At 36.6% G+C, this 10,164-nt stretch overlaps 1 long non-coding RNA gene across 1 annotated transcript; it reads left to right on the top strand.

Annotated features, from left to right (window-relative positions):
- The first annotated feature begins 5,029 nt into the window (after positions 1–5,029).
- LOC129449938 (uncharacterized) lies at positions 5,030–9,271 on the top strand. Its single transcript, XR_008646213.2, has 5 exons — positions 5,030–5,581; positions 6,121–6,175; positions 6,601–6,752; positions 6,905–7,062; positions 8,402–9,271. It is a non-coding gene; the product is annotated as an uncharacterized lncRNA (long non-coding RNA).
- Positions 9,272–10,164: the final 893 nt, after the last annotated feature.

The raw sequence follows: 10,164 nt of genomic DNA on the forward strand, positions 1-10,164 counted from the left end.
GAGAGAGAGAGAGAGAGAGAGAGAGAGAGAGAGAGAGAGAGAGGCCTGGCTTCACGGCTACCGTCCGTCTCTTCTTCTTACACCCCCACAGGTCAAAAAAATAATCTGCACGATCCAATAATAAGTCACGGCCTCTGACACGGGCGAGGTTTGTTTCATTGTATCCAATAGCACACATTCGGTGTCCTCAAGCGCATCATCAATCCCTCCTGTGATATTTACTTTATATCTTAGAGGTCGCTTTACACAAATTTCTTTACACCTTAAACAAATTTCCTTTGGTTTTGAAGTTGGCTTGCATTTTTCAAGGGCACGGCGAAGTGTGTTTAAGTGCTGAGCCAGGACAGATTTGTCTCCCCCTTGGGTTCATCAACAACGGGGCCGAAGGGGGGCCATAGACGCAATTCACCTGCCTGGCACTGCCCTACGTGCAGTTTGCCTGATATGATTAATGAAACACCTTGCTTTCTCTGTGCGCGTTGCCTGGAGTCATATCTTCACAGGCACCATAAACTCGAGCCAAACAGACTTTCTACAGAAGTACAAACTAATCTTGCACGTCTGCTGTGAAAGCCCAACATAATCATGCTGTCTACACTCTCAAACCAATTTGAAACTGTACTACAAACTATAAACAAGCAAAGATGTTATTACTATTTTGACTGGAAAAGTCAAAAGTATCCGATGTCCGATTTCCATTTCCCTCATAAGAATAATTGACTGAATAATTGTCTAAATCTATCAATTACACCCTTGATCTCAATGCAGAGGGGGCCATTTTGGCTATGCCCCCGCTTGAATTCGTTCGTAAATTGAGTCTTGCCATCTCAGTCTAAGATGTGTCGCTTTTCTATTTAGCAGGGTGACGGAGCGTTTGGGGAAATTAGGTCATACGCTCAATATATCTCAAAATTGCGGTATTTCGGGGAAATAAAGCAGCAAATTTCATGATAATTTATTTTGGCTCCTCAACAAGATGGAAAGACGCTAAGGATGCTGGATCTAGACTTCTGTACTGTAGGTCTGTAGTATCACAGCAGGCCTTAACTCCTCTCGCTTTCATTCAGGTGATAAAGGCAGGCTGAATAATTGGTTTTCTGGCTGACTGACCCTGAAAACATAGAAAAAAGAAGGGCGAAATGAAGTGAACTATCTGGGGGTGGATTAAAATGCTGGGACTGGAGAGTTGATAAGAGCCATTTGCATAGACAAAAATGTCCACGGACGTTTGAAATGACACCTGAGCAGGAAAGAGAAAGAAAGAGGTTGGATCATCCAAACTTCCAAAAGGTATATGAGGGTGATGAGGAAAATGGTTGAGATGGTTTTGTTTGGGAGTTTTGAGCACACGGCTACTACAAGATGCACATTTAATTGGAGAACCTGAAGGACCTACATTTCAAATCTCATGAGATCTAGTGGGAACCTCACGAATCATTCATTTCTGTGTGACATGAAACCATGATTCGCTCTCATATTTTAATTTACATTTTTACACATGACGTTTCAGCTCAAGGCCTTTTTTCGGTGCATTAACAGAATCACCAAAATGAAACGAAATCAGACCTTAAAAGGTGTCCAGCATCAGATTTTTTTTAAAAAGCCATTGAAGCCAATTTTTTTTGCACATATTAGATTAAGGTCTGAACTTAGAACCTTTATTTTTAGAGGATTTAAAAATATTTTCTATAGAATTATTTAAATTTTTTTGATTATCATTATAAAAATTATCATTACCGCAACATGATATTACATTAAATGCATTTACAAACTCATGTTTCGGTAATGAGAACTAAAAAGTTGTCTAGGTTTTATAACAAACAAAATTTACATTTTTATCTGGAGAAAAAAAATAAGAACTGCTTATCTGGTAGCCATCTTGAGTGTCACCGTCAATTATGTCCCTTCCAAATATTTTTTTTGTGAAAAGCTAGTTCCTTGAGGGCTTAAACAAAGACTGAAAATTGTTGCGGAGGATGAGAAAGTTGGTCTTGGACACATTTATATTCCTTATTGTTGTCTCTACATTTACCAATGATCACCAAATACCACATGTTTCTTTACTGTAAATGTTTATAGTATAACATGCACTGAAGCTTTTTATTTTTTAGATTTTTTAATTACAAATATTTCCAAAGAACCCAAATCCAGTCATGGACACGTTGCGGTAATGAAAATTTTCCCCTTAAATGTGGAAAAAAACAATTTTTTTTTTATGATGTCATTTGAAATCATGTGCAAAACAGTATGTGAAGAGATGTTTGTAACTGTATACTTATTATTTTGATACTCTTACTTTGCATTTACTTTTTTATCAAAACGTTTCACGACACCTCATACTGTAAGTTTAATTTCGCGAGAATCACCCTCTCCTGTAACATCTCTCCAGAAGTCCAGCTTGAACAAACATACTGCTGACTGTCTTAGCAGTCAGATATTAAGATTAGGTTTGCCAGGAGTTAATGAAGATAAAACAGGTCGAACATGCTGTAACAGAGACTCAAGACCTGGTGAGAAACCCAAAGGTATTAGGCAGGATTGACGTTGAAAGTGGAAAGCCAATGCTGAGCTAAGCCTGCACTGTAAAAAATTGCTGTTAAAAAACGGGCAATTTCCAACAGTAAAATACTGTTATTTCAATAAACAGTTTGATACTGTAGATTAACAGCCAAAGGCCCATAAAATAATTTTTTTCTGTAAATTTACAGCTTTGAACTGTACACACATTGGCGCCTAAAAAAAACAGTCTTGCGCTGTAAAAAGCAAGATATGGCACTACCCAGCTAGCAAAAAGTCGTCTATTGGACGTTGAGTAGACGTAAAAATTCAACGTCTAATTTTGGTCCACTGAAGGTTGAAAATGAAAATTGAAAAGACGTCAAATTTGTCCTTCTTTTTAACGTTGAAAACAGGTCGATCTTCAACGTCTAATTATGGTCCAGTGAAGGTTGAAAATGAAAATTGAAAAGACGTCAAATTTGTCCAACTTTTCAACGTTGAAAACAGGTCGATCTTCAACGTCTAATTATGGTCCAGTGAAGGTTGAAAATGAAAATTGAAAAGACGTCAAATTTGTCCTTCTTTTCAACGTTGAAAACAGGTCGATCTTCAACGTCTAATTTTGGTCCATTGAAGGTTGAAAATGAAAATTGAAAAGACGTCATATTCGTCCATCTTTTCAACGTTCAAATCAGGTCGATCTTCAACGTCTAATTTTGGTCCATTGTAGGTTGAAAATGAAAATTGAAAAGACGTCATATTCGTCCATCTTTTCAACGTTCAAATCAGGTCGACCTTCAACGTCTAATTTTGGTCCATATTCATCCATCTTTTCAATGTTGAAAACAGGACCACATTAACATACCAAATAACATTTTATAAAATGAAACAAAGCTTTAAAGGGTTATAAAACTTTAATAAAACAGCACATTTTAAATAGTGCAAACAGTCAAGTAACCAACAAATTTCACAGTCTGCAATAAACAGGTCGGTCCAGTAACCAAAACAGAGTGCAATAAACATATACCAACACAGATTTCAGAGCGCAGTAAACATAGGTCAGTCCAATGCAATGAGCCAGAGGTTTTCAAAGCTGTCCTGGAGGACTACTGGTGCTGCACAGTTTGCATGTCTCCCTCATTAGACACACCTGGTTTAAATTTTCAGCTCATTAGTAGAGACTGCAGGACTTGAACTGGGTGTGTAAGGTAACTGAATGAGGTGTGTCACAAAAGGGAAACATGCAAAATGTGCAGTACTAGTGGTCCTCCAGGACAGCTTTGAAAATCCCTGCTATGAGCAGTCCAGAGCTTTCTGTAATAATCTGGCGGTTGGTTGGGCTTCTCTCTGTGATGATGGGTGGAAGATTCGCGTCACATTCACACGCCTCTTCGCTTCTTCTTTAAGTTTTATGGCGGTTGGCAACTACCTTTAATGGTGCATTACCGCCACCTGGTGGGGTGGGGTAATTATATCATGAATCCTCATTGCACCTCAATCGCAGTTTCATATTTTTTATAACTTTGACGTAATATGTAAAACTCTTTACATTTACTTAAGATAATTGTAGAAATGAGTGAAGAGTCCATGATAAATCCAAACCAGCCGTATTTATTACATAAACATCTGTAGTGTATATTCAATTTACAGCTTACACAGCCACAGGCAACAAACTGAAACTAAACACTTCAACCCGGCAGGGGAATATAAAACAGCGCCAACAGGACTCATGTGCACTTCCACTAGTACGGTGTCTCTCAGTGTTCATAGAGTACACAAGCGCAATCATTAACAAGAATGATCTACAATAATAATAAACATGGTTTGGTAATTTGTTTTCTCCGTTGTTTTAGCATGTATAACAGATTATCTAGCTGTCTTAGATTATGAGTTGAAAACGTGGTCAGTTGAAAACACGTAGTCAAACAGTCCAGCCAAAACGACTTAGTTGAAATCACGTCATAAACCAGTCCAAGGCGGACCGACTTATTTTCAACCATATTTCAACGTTGAAAGACCGTAATTTTTTACTGGTAGATTATGTGTTTAAAACATGGTCAGTTTAAAACACGTAGTCAAACAGTCCAACCAAAACGACTTAGTTGAAATCACGTCATAAACCAGTCCAAGGCGGACCGACTTATTTTCAACCATATTTCAACGTTGAAAGACCGTAATTGTTTACTGGTAGATTATGAGTTGAAAACATGGTCAGTTGAAAACACGTAGTCAAACAGTCCAGCCAAAACTACTTAGTTGAAATCACGTTGTAAACTAGTCCAAGGCGGATCGACTTATTTTCAACCATATTTCAACGTTGAAAGACCGTAATTGTTTACTGGTAGATTATGAGTTGAAAACATGGTCAGTTGAAAACACGTAGTCAAACAGTCCAGACAAAACGACTTAGTTGAAATCACGTCGTAAACCAGTCCAAGGAGGACCGACTTATTTTCAACCATATTCAAACGTTGAAAGACCGTAATTGTTTACTGGGTACTAACCAAGTGTGTGTGCGTGTATAAAATAATGTAAAAGGTAGACAGTTGTTAATTTTTTTTTAAGTTAAATGTATAGTTTAGTATCCATCTGTTTTGTTGTGTCAGAAATTATTAACAATACAAATTGTTTATTATTAATCTTAAATAATAACAAAGCTTGAACATTTGATTTTGTTTAAAAGACATTTTTAATACTCAATTTCACAACTAAACAAAGAAAATCTTTTTCTCAAAGATCAATTCTATAGTAGAGTGAAAAAACAAAAAGGACTAATTTTAATAAAGTGTTTTTGTCCTCTTAAATAGCAAAAGCATAACACACTAGCTGTACCTACTCCAAAATAAATACAAATAAATAAAATAAAGAAATTCAAACTAAGAAAATAATTTAAACAGTCAGGCACACACTGCTTCTCCGCCCACTTCCGGCCTCGGCCGGCGCTGACGTATAGTTCTGCGTGGTGGGGAGGGGGGATTTTTAACTCATCACTCTTTTTCAAAACAGCGCGGTAAACAAGATGACGTCGCAGCTTATCTCTTCTCCTGCCTTTCCTCCGTTGTTACAAAGGACACGATTCAATGTAAGTTTGTAATTTTGTTGTTATTTCATTATGCTTCCCTCAATTTGTAATATGTCTTTTAAGAAGTATTTGTGACTCTGCTACCTGACGCGATTCGCGTTTTGAAGGCAGTTCTTAACATTCGTTACTCAGTTTTCTCCAACCTTTGATTATTACAGCAAATACTTTGCTTGTTTTAAAATGTGCGATATTAATTCGACATTGTTAGTAGTAACCTCAATGTGTATCTGTTGTGTGTTTGATTTTTAATACCAGATGTACATGTGAAGTTAATTTACACCACGCTATATAATTCACGCAAAAGTACGTTACTCGTATTTGATCGAGATTTACACGTAGGCTTTTATGTTAGTTGGTAGTCTTATTCAAAAAGCCAATGAGGTCGTTAGTCAGTAGCAGTTATTTTTGACTGTTTTTAGCGCGAATCGCGTTTTGCAGAGAGACGTTGACAATCAACAACAGGTCAAACATTTTCAAGTCGTCTCCAAAAAGTTAATAACCCGAAATAAATAAATTGTTTTATTTTTTATCTTGTACAGGAATCATTCAATCGATGTACTTGTATTTCTGAGACAGTAAACAACGCTATATTAGGTAAGTTTAACGACATGTTTTCTTGCAAACTTTGTATTGACTTAAGCAGTAAGTTACTATCTGTGCATTTGTGAGGCACATGCAAGTACACAGACACAAATTGTGATGCAAGCAGTGCTTGGCCTGTGTCTATTCTGTGTATTGTAATGCACGAAGAACAGAGAAATCTTAATGATGAAATAGCTTCTTACAAACATGTAGATTTCACCACAGAATAAACTGGAATCGTGTGGATTATTGTAATGCTTCATTTACATGTTATTTTTTGACTATGGGCTTCACTTACTTAGGTTGGACATGTGCAAAGTTCCAATTTACTCATGAAAATGTATGTGTTCTGATAACAGAAAAGTCATAGACCATTATCTAAGCATAACTGGAAAAAATACACCCTGAGAACTATTTATTTATTTATTTTATTACAGATTTTTTCAGAGATGATTATCCTTGAGGGTCGTGTGATTTGTAAGGCCGTATACCCAAGATTTCTGACTGCAAGATTTCTACTATTCGCAGTCTACTACGTCTTAAATCTTCAGTATCCAGAGGCATGTGGCACATTGGATTTTATTTAGAGGTATTTCATTTTTCTTCTTCTGTAACCTGTAAATTGCTTTCTCTTTTATTACTCCCTAATTTCAGCAACTATATATTTAATGCATTAATTAAATTAAAAAGGGTCGACTGTGTAAGTGTTTTTTTTTATAAATATATTTATTAATACCCTAGACAATTTTTCGGATAAACCCTGAAAAAGGCTCGAAGACCAGCAAAGTCAAGGTCGTAAGAAGACTGGAAAGAATGTGAATAAGAAGACTGCTACTGTCAACCCAGAAGTTGCATCCCTCCTAAAGAACCTCATCCGTTTCGAATGGGATTTTGTCTAGGTAACTTAACTTAATTACTCCCCACCATCTACATGCTTGCTGAAAGAGTTACCACCTCTAATCTACTTTCAAATTCAGTGGTAAGAGTGTATGTTAACTCTTAATTATACACATATAGTATGTCACAAAAGTGAATACACCCCTCACATTTCAGCAAATATTTTAGCATGTCTTCTCAAGGGGCAATTCAATAGGAATAAATTATACATACTTTATAGTAGTAAATATATTTTTTAAAGTAGTCAACGTGCTCCTTGTATAGCAGTATATATTTACTGTCCTGGGAAAATACCTTGATATGCAGCCCTTATTGTCAAAATAGCTGGCAACAAAAGTGAGTACACCCTTTACATTATGGTAATGAGCTATGACGTGGTTTGATGACATCCAACCTAAAGGTGGAAAAGTATTCCAGAGAGTGCATTCGGGCGTCAGAGTGGCCACTACTTTTTTTCTATAGCGTTGTTGGCAGGGCAACCAGAGCGTTTTTTGATGCTCTTGTCGGCAGCACTTGTGCATCTGTTTTTGAAGCCAGTTTCTGCAAATGATGCATAACACAAGGACTCAACTTCTTTGATTGACCCTTGAGTGTCCTGTTCCGAGTGAAAACAGTCTTGGAAGACTTCTGTATGACCCTAGCCACTGTACTGGAACTCAGTTTCAGTTTGTTACTGACCTTCTTTTAGCCTACCTAGGCCATCTTTATGGACAGCAACAATTCTAATTCTCAAATCATCAGAGTTGTTTACCATGAGGTGCTGTGGTCAACATCCATTGGTCAGTATGAGAGAATTCTACTCAAAGCATCAAATTTGAACAGCTCTAATACAAGATAGACATGCATTGTCCTTACAAGCAGATGAAAACATGAATTATGAATAGGACATGTGGCTTTGCATGATTAAACCATATACATCTATTATCACTTAGGGTGTACTCACTGACTTGTTGCCAGTTATTTTGACATTAATGGCTGTATGTCAAGTTATGTTCAGAGGACAATAAATTTATAGTTCTATGCAAGAAGCACTAAAACTCTGAAACATATCCAAATTTCATTTCTGTAGTATTGTCTCTTAGAAAAGACACTAAAATATTGCTAAATATGTGGGGTGTACTCACTTTTGTGACATACTGTAATTGTTCACTCCTTTCTGGCTAACTAGAAAATCCAATCACTTTTACACACAGCTGAACTTTCTGGTCTTGACCTGCAGTTCTGTTAAGATTGTGTTTTGTCTGATAAATTAAAAAGTGTTTTCAGAGTGTATGAGCACCAGCTTTTGCCATGTGCTATATTTTGTTACTAACATTTTAAAAAAATGTTTTCTATCTACAGACCTGGATTTCCTCTCAGGCCAGAGCAATCAGAAGCTGGAGTAAGACACTTAAATTTTTTTCCAAAAATTAGTTTGATTAATGTGTTCTTCATTTCATGCCAGGTTTTTAAAATATGTTGTGCCGTGCTGGCAGTTTTTTCTTCTTGTTGTAAGTTTGTTTTTAGCTCCTTGAGTTGCACTTTTTTCTGTGATTTCTGTTTTTAACTCTTTCCCGGCATTGACAAGTTTTTATAGCAATCCGTATTTCCGCTATTATAGCGCTCTTACCCAACTTATACAACCTGGAAGCAACTCCTCAGGTCAAACAATTCAAACTCAGTGTATGTTTTGATTATTGCTCCGGATTTCTATCAGAAGTCTTTCACAAAATCGCCATTATCTCAGCTTTTTGCTCAAAATATGGTCTTTTTGAAGAAACCTATACATATTTGAGAGGTGGTAAAAAAGAACTAATTAAGGTAGGATGAATTTTTTTTGTTGTTGTTTGAAAGCAGAGGGGTTTGTTATTTTATTTGATTCGAGTTGATATATTGAAGGTTTATATAGTTAAAGAAGAATGTTTTCTTGAAGGCATTAAACTTTTGTAAAAATCATTAAAAACGCTGGCACTGGCTGTCAACTTTTTTTTTTAAACACTGGCGGGGAAAGAGTTAACATACTGTTAAATTCACTGTAACTGTTACTCCGTAGCTCCTTCAATTGCACTTTATTTTTGTGATGTGGTCTTACTTTACTCTGTGGTTGCCTTTTAATGGCACCTTTTCTCTGTAACAGTGCATTTATTGTTAAACATACTTGTAAATGTTTACAGTGCTAAAAGATTGTTTAAAGACTGTAATAACAGTTGTATTAATAAATGGAAAATGGAGCATTATGTCAGTCATTTCTCTTTTTTTATTAGATGTTAGGATATCAGACAGTAGAGTAAATATTAACTAACTTGTGTTATGTTTCACAACTTAAAAATGTAAGAAAACAAACAGTAATGAGTGTGTATAATTATAAGAAATTGCTGGAACCATTGCTGCCAGTACTTCACTGTAAAATTACAGCACAACTGTAAAATGGAAAACGGAGGCAACACTGTAAAATAACAGTATATGGCTGGAACCATTGCTGCCAGTACTTTACTGTAAAATTACAGCACAACTGTAAAATGGAAAACGGTGGGAAAACTGTAAAATAACAGCACAACTGTAAAATGGAAAACGGTGGGAAAACTGTAAAATAACAGCACAACTGTAAAATGAAAAAACAGTGGGAACACTGTAAAATAACAGTAAATGGCTGGAACCACAGCTGCCAGTATTTTACCGTAAATTAACGGGGAAATTTCTTACAGTGTGGCGAGGCACTTATCCGTTCGAATGTATACTAGGAACAATAAACTGCCCTAAAGTGTGCAATTTGGGCTAATATGTAATGCAGCTTTGCCGGTGTTAAGAACTGTTCAGTCTCATTGTGTCGGTGTTGCTGCAGGCGATGGTTTTACGAGTCCTCCATGTGAGCAGGACTGAGGAAGACACGTTCACAGCCGAAAGATTCTGCCAGTCTTTGATGGAAGATGCAAATGGATGCGGCTCCACGGGTGGGAAAACAACTCATAAACGTATCCCAAGATGCACCTCTTCACGTAGCTGCCGAGTTTTTGAAATCACCGTTCAATATTGTCTGGTTGTGCAGTTATCTGATATGGGAATGCTTTAGTATCTCAGTCTGATAAGGCCCTGGACCGCAAAATTGCTAAACACAAAGTAAATTA

This window comes from Misgurnus anguillicaudatus, chromosome 5 (genome assembly GCF_027580225.2).
Source record: "Misgurnus anguillicaudatus chromosome 5, ASM2758022v2, whole genome shotgun sequence".
NCBI lineage: Eukaryota > Metazoa > Chordata > Actinopteri > Cypriniformes > Cobitidae > Misgurnus > Misgurnus anguillicaudatus.